The sequence below is a fragment of the Rhipicephalus sanguineus genome, chromosome 2 (assembly GCF_013339695.2).
Source record: "Rhipicephalus sanguineus isolate Rsan-2018 chromosome 2, BIME_Rsan_1.4, whole genome shotgun sequence".
Classification (NCBI taxonomy): domain Eukaryota; kingdom Metazoa; phylum Arthropoda; class Arachnida; order Ixodida; family Ixodidae; genus Rhipicephalus; species Rhipicephalus sanguineus.
In genome coordinates this window covers 25648893-25665448 of record NC_051177.1, presented here as the reverse complement: position 1 = coordinate 25665448, position 16556 = coordinate 25648893, and the positions used below count along the sequence as shown (strand labels likewise).

Genomic DNA, 16556 nt, shown 5'->3' with positions numbered 1-16556 from the left:
TGTGTGTGTGTGTGTGTGTGTGTGTGTGTGTGTGTGTAATGGCAATGGCGCGCGTATGACTAAGTGTTATAAGCTGTGGAGCGTGACAAAACTATTTATCGTCGACACGTTGAGTCAGCTCTGGTCGTTATCGATACAGGCTTGGATGCCGCCGCGCCTCCGCTGTAGTCCCACGCCTCCCGTATACACATATAGTACCGTATATGAGCCAGGCGTACGTGATTCAAGAAAGCCACGCGAGTCATCAGACGGCGTTCCAGTGCTTTTCTTTCACGAAACATTCTTTTGCGGTTGTTTTAACGGCTCCGCAGTAATAAATATTACCACGCCGCGCCACTATACGCAGCCTCCGCAGGTCCGCCATACTGCACGCATTTAGCAGGGACCGCGGGCCACAGGCGTATAGTCATATGAGGCCAAGGCGCGTTGCATCACCGCTCACGGTATGGAGGCCGTCTGAGAGCTTTTAACGAGGTGAGTCGCGTCTCGCTCGACGTCGGGGAGACGACGAGCTGCTCCCACCGTGGCGCCCTTGACACTGGCGACCGCCTCGTCGACTGCTTTTAGTCTCGACTGTTTAAAGAGGGCCATGGATACAAACGGGGGCCAGCTCCACGTGTCTGCGCTTTTCGACAAGCGAAACAGCCGCTGAAAATGACGCCTTTGCCTAAACTTTACTGAATTCCTTGCTACGTCCTTTAGAAGAGGCGTAGACAAAATTTTTTTCAGGGGGAGTGATGGGCTGAACCTCCGCCTGGCTACGCCGGTGTCTTTCGGTGGGCTTCAAATTACTTCAGACGAGTACAGTTTATTCAAACGTGCGTGTGTTCAACGCGTGATTTAACAAAGATACCTCGCATCACTCGAGCAAAAGTGAAGACGGACGCGTGGAAGCATTTTTTTTTTCTTATCTAGACGACCTCCGTGACTCACCTCGACAGTTAATCCTGATGTTCGAGCAATACTGCAATGATGCCTTCAGTAATATTTTTGGAAGCGCAATAACGACACTGAACTGATATATGCAAATATGCAAATCCGTTCTGAGAAATGATATGTTCGTTTCATTTGATATTAAGACAGCGGCCTTGCTTAACTTAGGCTGTTACCTTTTTTTTTCATTTTTTTATTGTGACATAGACTTGCCCTTAAGGCATAATATTTTGTGTGTGTGTATGTGTGTTAAATGTGCGCCGTTAGGCCGGCGTTTTGTATGAAGTGAAGCAGTGTCTTGTGGAATCTGTTGTCATGTGTCCAGCGGTCGTAACTGGTCGTGTCACTGTAGCGAAGGCCGGCTTGCAGGAGGTGACGGGAGCGTTCCGACTGTACAATGTATACCCTTGGCATGACCATATAAGATGGCATGCATCTGCTTGCATCACTGGAATAGAGCAGTACGAACACGTAGCACCCACTGGTAAATGGTATACTTAAGAGCTGTCCTGTGAATACAGGCACTCGCATTTTTTTGGTTTTGTTTTCTTTCTGGATGTGGAAGAACGGTTTAGTTCAAGTTAAACTAGATTACATTCTATAGAGCAAGCTTCGTTCGCTACATTTTGTAATGAGCAAATAACTGCTGATAGAGTTGCAAGGGAAGGTAAATGCAGTTTGGGCCACATGAGAGGGTTAGATGTGGTGACAAAATTGTAAAATTCATGAATGTACAGGGCCGTTTAGTTGATGCAGGGGTTGATCTATTGTCTTCCTAAGTGAGATTGTGATCGTGTTCTGAATTGTCATATGTCCCTGCAAGCCACAAGGGTGCAGCCCGGGTCCCACGTGTATAGCGAGAAGTGCGTGGAGGATATCTTGCTGCTTGACAGTGTCGCGAGGAAAAGACTGAGGGAGGAGATGGAAAGAAGGCACCGCGTGGTTGCTATTCACGGACGACTGCTGCATAACGCAACGTCTCGTTTTCCCCGGAGGAGCATCTGTTCGTGCTGCATGGCCGAAGACGAGATGCGAAAAGTAAAATAAATAAATAAAAGGGCTGGGTGCAGAGTTGGCGGAACATGTCAGGCGTCGTGCAGCCACGAATGATAGATTGCGCTTCTATCAATAAACTGTATCTCTCTCTTGCAAAATCCTATTGTCCGTGTGTCAATGTGCGTGTACGGTGCTGACGCCTGTTTTTCCTCGTTTTTTGCGCTCCTTTTGCAAGGTTCTCGACGGTTGCGCCTGTACATTTATCTTGTTCCCTTTCCGTGTGTGATAGCGAGATCGTTATCATGACCAAGCGCAATCAGCGTTTCACGCAGTTGGGATTATAATGTGAAAGCGAGGGTGTGCTAGTAAGCTATGCTACTAGTGCTAGTAAGCGGTGGTCTATAGTGGTTATGGTGCTCGATTGCTGATCCGAAGATCGCGGGGTCGAATCCCGGCTGCGGCGGCCACATTTCGATGGAGGCGAAATGCTAGAGACCCGTACTTAAATTTTCGTGCACGTTATAAATGACTCCAGGTGGTCGAAATTTCCGGAGCCCTCCACTACGGCGTCTCTCATAATCTCATCTTAGTTTTGGGGCGTAAAACCCGAACAATTGCTATTATTATTATTAATAATAACGAATGCTTGTTAGGTACAGCGCACCACGCGCTCATTCGTCATCGGTAGAATATAGGATCAATAAAAAAAGATTCTATACCCTTTCTATAATAGCTCGAATTGGTGTCGATACGCAGTAGGAACTCGACGAAGCGCGGATATTATAGGAATGCATTCTTATCAGGTCACGTTCCTAACCAGTCAGTGTCTGACTATACGTACTGAATTTTGTGTATTACGTGTCTGTGCACAGTTACGCCGGTCTGTTTATTTGCACGCACGCGCAACTGTGCTAAACTCGTAATTAAGGGCACCGTATAGTGCGGTCCCCACGACCGCGCTTATCTTCAGGACTATTCTTAAACGCGCATTGCTCTATGCCTGTTTGAAATGGCTGGCTAGTATAAATCAAATCTGCGACCCCCGCGATTATCTTCTTCTGGGAGACCTGAAATGCATTTCTGGACCACGCGCTCTGGACGCCGTTAAAATCTTCCATGTTTGTGTTTTCAACCGTATGGAGAAAGCATATACATATAGGCGCATAGGCGTGCGCATGGTTTTCCATTCCCCCACCCCCTTCCTCGAAGGAAAAGAAGCTCTGCCATGGATGGAAAAATGAAAATGAAGCGATGACGTGCTTATCGCGAAGGTTCTCGGCTTTGCGGGGCTAAGGAAGTGTAAACCGTTCTTTGAATGCAACATCAAGGGCCCTCGGTCGCCATTGTCGTGAAAAAGCATGCGTAGCTAGAACCGTGCACATTAAAAATTGGCGTGAAACGTTCGACTGAGTAAATGTATGGGATTTGCGCCCCCCTTCACATGGCTAGGGGGGAGGGCGCTCCTGCCTCCACCCCTGCCGTGCGCTCGCACCTTGCGTTGAACTTTTCCATAATTTCCAGCATGCACGGCCAGAATACATAACGGAGAGGCTATAGCGGAGGGTGGAAGGAGTCACATTCACCGCGCCATCTCTGAACGCTTAGCACGAGGCAATAGTTTCCAATGCCTGCAGTTTCCCGAAGGCGCATGCTTCGCGTGACTTGGACGCGTTTACGGTATAAATAAGAATCGTGCATATCGCTAAACCTGAGCTAGGCAAAGCCCGGCGTGTAATTAGCGATCAGGCGAGCGATAAGACACGGGCGGTCGCTGACGTGCTGAACGTCATCTCATTTTCTTCGCTTCCTTAGTGGCCGCAGTCCGCGACACTGGTGCGATAAACGAAGGCGTCATCTTGCACGTGCATGCCGTCTCTATATATAGCCTCCCTGTGAGATAATAAATTAAGACCAAATGAAATTGCGAATTCGACAATGCGTGGCGGAGTTTTAGCGCGTTCAGGGGATAGTAAGCACTGCAGATGTAGAGTCCCCTCTGTGTGAACATAATATCTGCAATAAATAAATTATGGGGCGTGCCAGAACAAGATAGAGTTATTATTATTATTTTTTTAGATACGTCGTGGTGGCCGCAATTATCGTTTGATTTTCACCGCCTACTACAATGTGCACCGAGCGCATATTACGCGAACGCATTTGTTTGCTTAGTGGAAATGGAGCCACCACCGGCATCGAACCCGTTACCTCGTGTTCAGCAGCGCAACGCCACAGCCGCTGAGCTATACGCACGGCGTTTGTGGTGTCTTCTCTCTCGTGTCCCTGTTTGCATGCCCAATCTTTTAAACATGAATACGTACCAAATACCTCAGCTCTCTGTTATTCCAAGCACGGGTAATGTAACGTTTCTGCCCTCGTCTCTCTCTCAGCCATGTTTTCACCTTCAACTTTGTCACATAGTTAGGTAAACCGCGGCGATAGCGACGAACTTTAACGCTGTCTCGGTCGCTATACGTGTGACGGCCGCGCTCTTACTTCCAGCAGGGCGTATACCGTTTCTCGTTGGATCAAATCGGCACACTCGTTGGCGTTTCCATAGCTGAAGTGAACGTTTCGTCAACGACGCGGCTGGAATGCGAACTCCAGCCTGCCAACAGCCAGGCACGCAACAAGCGTCGTAAGCGTGCGTGGCGCGTGCGCGCTCATGTGTGTGCGCTTTAAAACGCGTGGGTGTCCCGTGAAGAAATTCTGCGGCGTCAATCAGCGGAGAGGCCGCCGACATCGTTCCTTGAAGTCTCGTTGCAATGGCCACGAACGCCGCTGTTAATCTTGGGAAGCTTCTTGTCCGCAAGGTTCGGCAGCAGCAAACGTAACGTGCAACGTTATAGTGAACGCCCGGCAGCGCAGCAGGGGGCCGATCTTCCTGCATGCCTGACGCATGGTTAATTAAGCGCGAACTGCACAACACGAAGACGTGGACTTACTGCTTTGTCAGAGAAGAGTATGATAACGCGTATCGCATAACGAGCCGTAGCGCAAAAAAAAAAAAAAATCACGAAGGACACGGGAAGGTGCACTGAACGCACACTAAAGCAACTTTCAACTGAAATATTTATTGTTATTAATATACATTTCATTTTATTTTCTAACGCTTTAACTCGCCCTGACTGATCAAACTCACAGGGTCCCTTATGCACGACTCGAATGCGAAAGCCATCCTTTTTTTTTCTTCTCAGTCAATGTATTGATCCTCCACCGCCCCACTCTGAAGGCTGTCTGCCCTCACCTGGTTTTGCACTGCCTCCGTGGTCGACCCACCTTTGATTAAATAACGGTGTCATGTAGTGACGCCATCATGTGACGTCGCGGTTTGTGATGCGTCATAGTGACGTCATGGTGGCGTCACAAATTTTGGCGATCTGTGATTTCGTGATGACGTCATCACGTGATGGTGATTTTTTGCATCACTCGTGTTGACGCCGACGCCGCCGATGGCGCCGACGCTGACGGTCAATTATCGCGTTTGATGAGGCATCTAAGGCTTTCGCCTTAACAAACCAGCAAACTTTCAACTCAAGCGTGCACGATGCTCAAAGTAAGAGAGGATACATATCCTCGTTGACAAAATCTTGTCCTTTCTTCTGTCCTGTTGTTCCGGTTATCAACATCTACGTGGTTATAGGATCACGTGTCAGCCGATTAGTGCGCTGCGTTTCGCCGCGGGGTACTCCACTGCCGCCATGCCAGCATTCTTCCGCGAGTGTCGTAATCAGACGGCGCACTGCCTTGCATATAGCTTCGGTGACTTTCGGCGTTGCTGAGCAACCGAAGCTCCGCAATACTTGATTGCATTTCGTGCTTGCCAGCGAGGCATGCGAGCAGCACACTCTTTCAGCCCCGCAACAGTGAGTTTTCTCATAGCGAGCTTTGTTCTTTCACAGCGCAGTCGTGCCAGTTTCACTGCCTGCGGAACAAGAGGGAAGGACACTGCAGGCGAGCTTTAATTGACTTTCAGGCGACGTATTCGTGACGCAAACATTCTGAGGAAACTTGGCACTGCTTTACGTCTTGCTCTAGCGGCTGCTGCTCTGCTTCAGAACGGTGTACCGTTTTGCGTGATAACGTCTATAGCTCGAATTCGTCATGCATATGTTATCCCGCAGAGCAGTGTCGTTGACGCAGAGCTATACGTTTCATCGTATTCCTTTTCATCGATAAGTGCTGCAGGAAATTTCGGTGCCTTTACTGACGCTGGCTACTCCTATTCCATGACCTCCGTAACTAAAACAAAAAAAAAAAAAAAGATTGAGAATGTGTGTAAGCGCAGTAGCAGTGTTGCACAAGCTGTCCAGTATCCAAAACATTTGCTAAGTTATGCACTCGTCTAAATGAAGGCACTGAAGAGACTCGTACAGTATCGTAAACAAGGTAAAATTCACAAATGTGTCGGGAAACTTACAAGCCATGCACATATCGGCAAAAACACATGAGCAACACATAACCGAGACGATTCGCATCTTCTGACTGGCAGTAATTCATGGGTATACATTCACCCTCCCTCACCCGCGTGTCATGTGAGGATATATATATATATATATATATATATATATATATATATATATATATATATATATATATATATATATATATATATATATATATATATATATATATTTGTTGGACACCATGGGGAATAGGCAGCGCTGCCTATTCCATCCATGGTGTCCCAACTAGCCTCAACACAAGCTCTTCTGAATAAGACTTCTCGGTCTCACCATCGGTAGTAGCTATAGGCTAGGAAACATGGTAGTTTAAGTTTATATCTCTGTCCTTTTATAATAATATCTTGCTCTCTCTCTCTCTCTTCAACGCACGGGACACTGGACACCGTGCGGTGGTGCCTTAGTGCAGCTAAGTTTTTGTTTTTGTCTGTTATCGTACTATCGAATTAATGTGACTCTGATTGAAGCATGTATGCAGTCATATATAGCCCGATCCCTAAGGGAGGTCGTATATTATACAACGGAAAGCACACACGACACCGACTTGGCAAGTGTCGGCGGGCAAATTCTTTCACCTCGTGGGGCTCATGAAAATTCACAGGATGCCTTATATTAAAAGCGCCTCTAGGCGCGGCCTCAGGGACAGAAACCTTTCGGGCAGCTTGATTTTATCAAAGTATACGCTACAATTTATAACCTCATTCCCATTTCCGAGCTTAATATCACCCAGCGGGCTTGTTATGCTGCTGTAATGAGCTTGTTATAGTACATCTTGTTCCAGCTGTGTACGGTTAGTATTATTTCTGTTGCTTATAGCAGCTCTCGCTGTCAAATGCAGGGCTCCGCGCGCGTATCAGAGCGTTCGCTGAAAATGTGCTTGGCAGGGGCCGCCGCTCAGACGGCTTTCTCGGCTGTCGGGCATAAATCGCGACGTTCGATTTACCGGGAGCCTCCACGCGTATACATACATACCCCTTTGCTTTCCTTTCTCTCATAACAAGTTGAGAAAATATTTGGCAGCTCCGTCTTTGCTGTTTTCTGTTCCGACGACGCGTGTTACGAGCACGTATAGTGGAGATTAGTCGATACCGCTTGCTCTGTAAACACGGGCATCCAGCTTGCTTATACAGGAGAGAGCGATATACGCAAGCATCTTATTGGCTGTCAGGGGTGTCTCAGCCTGGACGTGAGTTTCAGAAGTTTGTCGAAAGCCGACGAAACTTTCGCAGCCGTTGAAAAATTATTCGTGGATCGAGATAAGTTCTACGATTTCCTTTTTTTTTTTGCGCACACGATTACGACGCTGAGCTACTCACCGCGGCTTTAATCGTTAGGATGCAATTTGTATGTGCGAGTGCTGTCATCGTTCGCGGACCTCTTTTGGGAGCTTGCGAAATACAATTTGACGGGTCTCAGGGGCGTAGTTAGTCTTTTTCTTTGGGGGGGTCAACCGCACTTTATGTATGTTTGTGCGTGGGTTTGTATGTGTGCGTGTAATATACACATGCAAGTTTGAAAATTTTCGGAAAGGGGGTTGAACGTGGGGGTTGAACACACACACATCCTGACTACGCCAGTGGGGCTCAGCTATAGGTAACCTCGCGGACAGACTTCATTTGCTGTAACCACCTATGCAAAATAATTTTATCAATTACATTAAATATTGTTAAAAAATTTACGCACGAGACCGCGCAAATGACTTACAGTATCATCTATATTATGTTGAAGTTATAAAAACAAAACGAGCCGGTGTATGTTTTATATATCCTTATTCCTGTGGGCTCTAACGTCGTCGTCGGTGTCATCTACAACGTTGACACTGCCATTCTCTGCTCCGACTTGGATGCGCTTGTCAAGCTGCAGCCAGCCCTTCAAGCTGTATGACGTCATCGCCAAGGCTGCTCTTTTGGGTAACTCACAATAGTGTTTAAGGGCGACTCTCTATCATCGAATGTAAAAACTGGCCATTTTCGACATCTTGTATACGGCTTTTTGTGCCGAAGCCACCGCGATATCGCAACTGCATGAAGCTGGCTCACGTGAGAAGCGCGTGCGAGAATAAGGCAGATGTTCTCGCTGCCCCTGACACCCATTCCGCGGAAAACTACAAAACCAGCGTTCTCAAGTGTTCGAATCGTAATTGATGAAGCTTCCTCAAAAAAGTGCCCAAAAAAGCCCAACATGCAATTGTGTACTACAGATAGAGTGAGAGCAAGGTCCCTGTGCCACGTTGCTAAGCTCGAGGGCGCAGGTTCGATACGCGGCCGCATCAAGTTCGACGAGCGGGAAATACAAAGAACAGCCGTCTACTTACACTTAAATGCGCGTTAAAGAACCTCAGGTGGACAAAATTAACCCGGAGTCCTCCACCACGGCGTGCCTCGTGATCATATCGTGGTTTTGGCACGTAAAACCCAAGAAATTGTTATTAATTTCCTCCCCTGGTATTAAAAATCTAGGCCCCGGTTTAAGGCATCGAAGCCGTGTCTGCACGTATGTACAGTTCTCACGGATCGAAACGCGACATCAGTCTTTTTTTTTTTTTTTTTGTCCAGTATAACCACTCCTAGGAGCGAGTGCTCGACCGCGTCATATCGCTGCGAATCTGGCCGCGACAGGTAACGTTGGCTCTGATGTAAGCGTACGAGTCAAAATTACGCCGATATGACGCGAACTGAAGATGCTGGAAACGAAAGTATGTGCATTACTTAGCTCTGAACTTTCGCGTTTCAAGGGGGAAGGAATGGGTTCAACCACTAGGTGGCGTTGGTTCACCCCCCCCCGTAATTTTTCGGTTTTGTGCAAGGGTATGTGTGCACGCGCACAAACGCACGCACGAGCATACATAAAGTATAGTTGAACTACCCCCCCCCCCCCCCCCCCCCCCCCCCGAAAAGAATTCTGGCTACGCCCCCGGTTCATATGTACGCTGCAGCAACCGCAGTTGACGAAGCGCCTCCAGAGAGCGAGCCATGGGCTGATCGTATTGGACGGGCACTGTACTTGCTTAACTCAATTTCTGAGTGTTCCAGGACATGCCAAATAACACTCAAATACAAGATATAGACATGACGCCAAATAGAAAGTAGAGCTGTTGGGGTAATATGCACGCGCGTGCGGTGCGTAGTTGGTTGCGTGCGTGCTTGTTTGGGGGCCAAGAGAAAGGCAGGCCGGCGCGGCTTCTTATCAGAAATAGATCGGTCATCCCCGGCCGCCTGGTGATGCAACATCGGCGAAAGCCGCGGAGGGCTGACCTTCAGACGTTCGACATGGGCGTTGCGCGCCGATAGCGCGCGCGGGGGCAATGAATGGCGCTTCTTTTATGAGTTTCGGGCTGTCTCGTTCCCGGATTAGTTCGGAGTACTTACCGCGCGGTGCTGATAGCCGCGTCGCGCACCACTTGCATCGGGCCGTGCGATCGGACCGGATGAGCCCCGGAAGCAACGAAGGATGTATCGCCGCACGAAGCACGGAGCGAAGAAGCCCCTCGCCAAGCGATTTCTCGTTTCTTTTGCGCGCTTTTGGTTCCGCTCGAGTGCCTCGGCCCGTCGCATCAAACTAATAAACCGGAGTCTGCGTTGGCGTTGCAACGAAATATCGCGCTAAGGGTTTTAACACTCTTCTGCTATCCTCTAGAGTGCGGTCGGTAATGTTAACGGCAATGAATGGCTTAGCAGGGAGTGGGGGGTAAAGGGGGTTCGAACATTCCCCTGAAATTAGTCAGTCTTGCATATATATATATATATATATATATATATATATATATATATATAATATATATATATATATATATATATATATATATACTATAAGCATGCACATACAAACGCATATACGAACATACATAAAGGGTGGTTGAAATCTCCGCCCCCCCCCCCCTCCAAAAAAAGATTGCTATCCCTCTGGTCAACGGGAACAAGTGTTCGGTGCTGGATTTGCTGATGCGCTGTAGCAGCAAGTGCCGGGTTTATAGCTGTATTTCGTGTCCTTAGTTTTATACCTTTACTATTTTTCCCTGGTATAATGCCCGTAACGTTTCCCCGACTGCTTTATAGCTATTGCACCCCCCCCCCCCCCATTTTTAATCCACCGTGTATGTGTCTCGTAAAACGGATTCTTGTGTTCATTCTGGCGTTTCTGCGCACCGAGTACAGACCATCGTTTAAATACGACGTATCACGTAGACTCTGGCGCATTATAACCGATAAGGATTAAGCGCAGCTATCAAATATTGTTTTATGTACTCCCCCACTGGCGGGAGGCCGAATATTCCGCTTGATTCTGGAATATTCTATATTCCGGACGCGTCTGGAACGTTCGTACCGCTTTCCTGGCTGACGTCACAGTTTTTTTTTCTATCTTTCTCTTTTTTCGTACAAAGCGGAGGCTAATTTCAGAGCAGACCCAACCACACAGTTGCACAAGAGCTCGTAAACTCCATGCATGGTTTCTGTGGTGATGGAAAACTACTGAGCAGGGAATTTCGCTGCAGCAAACGTTTCGACAGGAGATCGACTTGTCTTTGTCAGGGCAGCTACTGTGAGCTCGGTGCTGTCTTTGAGTTGCTCTAAGAATTGTTCCCTTCACTTATTTATAAGTATTATTTGAAAGCACGTAGAACAACAGTAAAACATCGCGCGCTCCTCTGTACATTCTTAGCCACAGAAAGAAATAAAGAAGGAATGGAGATAAATAAACTGTCGAACGTATTTTGTTCGACGCTATTGAGCTCCATCAAGTTGGCGAGTTGTACGACTCGGATTCTCGCAGCTGTGAACACTGTTATCTTTCTCTGCTTTTGGAAATGCACGTATTTTGAAATTGCGAGAGGGTCACGCGAACTTCAACAGATGCTTTGTCGACCGTATACGACTTACCGACACTTCTCGAAATGATAGGATGTGGATATATGACGTAGTAAGCAGGGGCGTAGCCAGAAATTTTTTTCGGGGGGGGGGGGGGGGCTCAACCATACATTATGTATGTTCGTGCGTGCGTTTGTATGTGTGCGTGTATATATGCGCAAGCAAAATTGAAAAATTTCGGGGGGGGGGGTTGAATCCCCCCGTCCCCCCCGCCTTGGCTACGCCCCTGGTAGTAAGCTACGGCATCAAAACGCGCACGTCAGCGTTTGCGATCATTCGCGTTAGAAACTAATTGCTGCATTTTCTGGTTAGTGCCGGCGGCGTTGCGTGACACTTGTTGAGTTGCACTGTGATGCACTGTAATGAACCCGTTTATTTATGTTTGTATTAGTCGAATACGCTGTTGACGTGGTATTATGGTGGTTATAACTAATCGGCTGCTGGCTGCTGACGTATTGATATTTTTAATCGACTGTAGATATTGATTGGCAAGTATTGACATCGAGTGATGTGCACATACACATCAATCAGTACTTTTGCTCATGCAACCGCACCCTCTCAGGTCACGATAGCCGGATAGCTGACCAATAAGGAGAGCCAGAAAGACGCAAGTCCCGGACGTTTATCTCTAACGCTGGGCAGTCGTCCACCATCCATGCGCTCTTAGTTCTGTGCGGGTTTAGCGGGCGAGGATTGCACGGTTATTGTTAGGAAAAGAAGGAGCATAAAGGAGCGCGTACGGCTCAGCACCGCCAGGAAGGGAGTAGGGAAATAACAAAAGTAGGAGGGCGAGGCGCAAGTTCAGGCGAAGATGAGTGCTTGAGAAGAATCCTTGAACATGGAGGTGTCACTGGAGCCGACGTTTCGACAACTGGTCTTGTCTCCTTCAAGGCAGCAACTGGTTGCTGCCCTGGTTGCTGTCCCTGTTCAATGATTTTTTATGCTCTCATAGGACCAATTGCTTCGACGTTCTCACTCGACTGTATTGTTCCTTCGTTCCCGCGTTGAAGCTTTCTGCACCTCACGTGGTGATGCACAGCCTCCGGGATCGGCCCACATTTGACAAAGCGAGACGTCATCTGATGACGTCAGGGGCGTAGCCAAGGGGGGGGGGGGGGGGGCAACCCTCCCCTACCGAAAATTTTCAATTTTGCTTGCGTATATATATACACGCACACATACAAACGCACGCGCTAACATACATGAAGTATGGATGAACCCCCCCCCCCCAAAAAAAAAAAAAAAAATTCTGGCTACGCCCCTGGATGACGTCATGACATGAGGTCATGTGAAGTGACTTTTGTACCGTTCGTGTTATCAACGCCGGCGGATTTTTGCAGTCGTGAGACATACAAGACTTTAGTAATATAAGAGAGAAAGGAGACACGAAATTTAAACTAACGCACGACCGGCGAAGCGAAATGGTGTATTTCGTCGCATACAACCCGCACCAGGAAACGGAAAAATGTGCGTAAAAAGTGGGTGTGCGGCTTATATGCGAGAAAATACGGTATTATAACTCACATGACCACACTAAAGTGCCCTCCTCACCCTAAAAAAAACGAATGCAGCAGTGTATGAGCGAGACATATATTATCACACGTGGGCAAGAGCACAATCTGTGCAGTCTACTTATTGATTGTCGGTCAGGTAAACGGCCGTATAAATGCGCGCAAGACACAATGAAATGGAAGGGCGATTAATCGTGACGAGTGGCACCTGCTGCTGACAATAGTTATTGTTTGTCAAACAATGGGGCGTCTCTCAAGAACATGCGATACAGCTCGAGCGTGAGATTCTTGTGACATGCAACATACGAGTTTGTATATATAATGATTGATGAAGACTTCAGCGCTTGTCGTCAATGTCACTGTCGTGGACTAAATGAGTTATCTTGAGGAGCTAGACCGGTTGAAATGTACCTGAACTTATGGCCCACGCCCCCTTTTTTATTTTATTTTACACCAAAGCTGTATGGGAAACCAAAATTCGTCCGTCCTGTGTACGCAAAAACTCCTACCGCGTTATCTGCGACAAAAGTTGGGCAAGCCCCATCTACTCACCACTGGTCCACTAAAAGCGAAGAAGGGAACACATGGGCGGGAAACGCCAGGAAAGGTTGCTGGACAGACGTAACCAATAATTGAGAAAGAGTTTAGTGAACCGTCGAGATTAACCCAGTGATAAACACCGCGTCCACGCGTTTCAACTTCGCTGGTTAATTATCGCTACGGGGTGCTTGAGGGGTGATTTTTTTTCTTTTTACACTTTCTTTCGTAGGCTACGTGCATCTTGTGTTTGCCGTCAGACATTATGTATGTCCATCCTCTTTCTTACGTCTCCGCGTTGCTGTCTTTGCTTGTCCTAATGAAAGACTTGCAACGCATTGCGCAAATTGGACGCGACGATGTATCTCTTACGCACATGCTGAATATATATATATATATATATATATATATATATATATATATATATAGTAAAACAAGGTATCAAAAGGTTAGTGTACTGCTGTTTGGAAAAGCTGTCCGAGTGAAAGGTTCAGGTGCATCCGCCTACAGCGAGGCTATAATTTTCGTAATGCCCATCCACGTATACCGCTTGTTCCGCAATTAGTCAGATGACCCTTTACGCGAGTGTTCGAAGCTCTCGCTTAACCTTCGCAAAGGGAAGCATCGGCCGTATCAAAAGCCATAACAAGCAAAAGAATTAAGACTTTGTGGACTTCTGTGAACTTATACATCGGATGTGAACAGTTGTTGGTTGGCGATCGGCGCTGCATGATTGTCCGGTAGTTTAGGTGTGTTTAACTAACATGATCCGGTACAGGCAATCCGGGATTGCCATTATTTGTGGCCAGCTCCGGCGAATGTAGTCCCTGACAGCTTCTCCAGCGCTGTACGGTACTATAGTAAGAAAACTAGAGAGATTAGTAAACTTTTTCTTGGCGTATGATTACGTGACCTTAATTCCCTTTCCAGTATAATGTGCCTCTTCCTCGAGGCTTTCAAATGATAACATACATAATGGCATAGAGCCGTGCCTTCACAACCTCCTTATTCGGCATAATACTGGTCACTGGCATATAATGGCCGATCTCTCATGCAGCGGTGTTGGTTTGACTGGCTTGCAAAATAAATAAATAAATAAATAAATAAATAAATAAATAAATAAATAAATAAATAAATAAATAAATAAATAACAGTCATAGCCTGCCGGACAGACTCACCGAAAGCTGGATATATTCTACTTGCACGGTTTTTTTTACTCTCCACGCAAGTCAGATTTCGCGTATGTGACTGGTCAGGTTGAGCGACTTATTCTGATTTGAGCGACAGTAATAACCACGAGTGACTTCGCTAGGCGCGATATCACCAAAGGGAAGAAATTGCTTTGTCCTACGTGTGGAGTTGCGCAAATTCAGTTTGATGCTAAATATTTATCTTGTAACCTTTCTAAATCTAGCTTCGGGTCATTCGAATTGGAAGTGCGGCTTGGCCCTTTGACGACGGGTTCAGGAACCTGTGCCGAGCAGGGACGCAATTAAAGCCCTCTGTCTACCGTACAGGCAGGAAGAAATGAACGGGTGCTAAGGCACGTCGCTCTCGGCTCCCGACAAAAATATCGCGTCGAGCCGCTCGTAACTCGGTACAGCCCGTCAATCCTTTAGCGATCGGCAAGCAGAAAATAAATGAAACAAGCCAGCAGCAAAGGCACGAAAAAACGTGCAGCTGACAGCGAGTCTGGCGTGCTTCCCTTGTCCTCTACCGGGGTTCGCACGAGGAAAGAACAAGCAGTGATGCCAACAAAAATAAAGGCACAAACATCGCTCGTAGGCTCGCTAGCGCGCGCAGCGCCATCCGGTGTTCTGGCGGCGTAGCCGCGTAGCAGCCGCGTCAGCGCGCATTTCTGCAGAGCGGCTGTCGCGGTCGTCGCGGTGGTGCGCGGGTGGGCGCACCGATGGGTGTGAAAGCTACGGTCGGCGCTGGAGGCCGTCGGCGTCTGATTCACCGCGAAAAAAACAAACTATGCGCAGGTAAGAGGCGAGAGAGTCTGTATATTCTTGCACAGAGCAGCCGGCTGTTCACTGGTGCATCGGTGCAGCTTATAGAAACGGCAATGGCCCACTTGCCGGAGAAAGCTATGCGCTCGGTTTGCAGGAGCCGCGGGGACGGCTTTGCGCGGCTCCCGCAGTTTTCGTCCGTGCGCGCCCTACCTAGATCTCACCAGAGCTGTGAAATCCTGCTCGATTGCTTCGATCACGCCCTCTTAAAGAACGCAAACGGTATGTTCCTTGTTAATTCGCTGCGTTTTTCTGGTGCGCACGGATGCGCTGCGGCTCGCGAATACCGGCAGCAACAAATTGAAGTTTCAACATAATTGGTTTCGTAAAGTCGCGGGCTATGGTGCGGCGGCGCGGCTTCGGTACCAGTTTCGTCAAATGATTTCAGGCAGTCGCGATCGCTGTGTGTATTCTTATTTATAAGTATTTATTTCGGTGCCCCTTTATTTGCAAGCTTTGATTTAAAATATACGAGAAGGCTCAATCTTTTTCGGACAGTCATTTTAATGGGATATTTTAATCGTATCTCCACTTTGCTGCGACTTATACCGGTGTCATACTATCTAGTCATACGGTGCACTACTGATCGCGATCGAGCCATGATCACGATCGAATTTCTCAACAGTGATTGGCTCGATCGCTTCTGTAGCTTGCGTGAAGGAGCCAATCACGATCGTGAAATTCTATCCGGATCAGCCCCCGATCGCGATGAAAAGTGACCGCGTGACGCCGTATTATTTTTCACCACCAGCGCTATGTTTGCTCGTTTTTTTTTTTTTTTTTTTTTGTCCGGAGCCCTTGTGGTGGTCACAAATTATTTCCCGCAGCACAGCGCTCTTGCCTCGAGTGGTCTCGATATGTGCTGCGCCGACATCCGTGAGAGAAGTGTGTGTGTGACGAAGGGGGCGAAGATGCTGATACGAGCGGGCTGTCGCAGGAAAACAAGACGAAAGAAAAAAATCATTATATAGATTAGCCGGATGCTTTCGTTGACGTGTATACGGTACTCAAAGATCGAGTGTTCCAACTCCGACCCTCTCCCGTGCTCGAAAACGCGGAGCAACGTTAAAAAAAAGAAAGGAAAAAAAAAGGAGGGACAGCGATATAGACCTGGTTCACAGCCGTATCAATGGGTCCTCATGGAGTATTGCCGGGTCATTGACAGCAGACTGGCTTGTTTATGCGTATTATATAGTGCACAGTCGGTTATTTAGGTCGTACAATCTGCCAGAATATTTTAGT

The 16556-nt window shown here is 47.6% G+C and overlaps 1 protein-coding gene across 3 annotated transcripts in view; it reads left to right on the top strand.

Annotated features, from left to right (window-relative positions):
• LOC119382569 (adenylate cyclase type 9) overlaps positions 1 to 16556 on the top strand; it is a 106363-nt gene that overhangs the window by 49208 nt on the left and 40599 nt on the right. Inside the window, exon 1 of one of the 3 annotated variants that reach the window (XM_037650324.2) lies at positions 15183 to 15287. The exons of the other annotated variants lie outside the window; for them this stretch is intronic. The gene's annotated coding sequence lies outside the window, so the exon portion shown is untranslated. Of the gene's footprint in view, positions 1 to 15182; positions 15288 to 16556 lie in introns of those variants that run through there. 3 annotated transcript variants of the gene reach the window in all.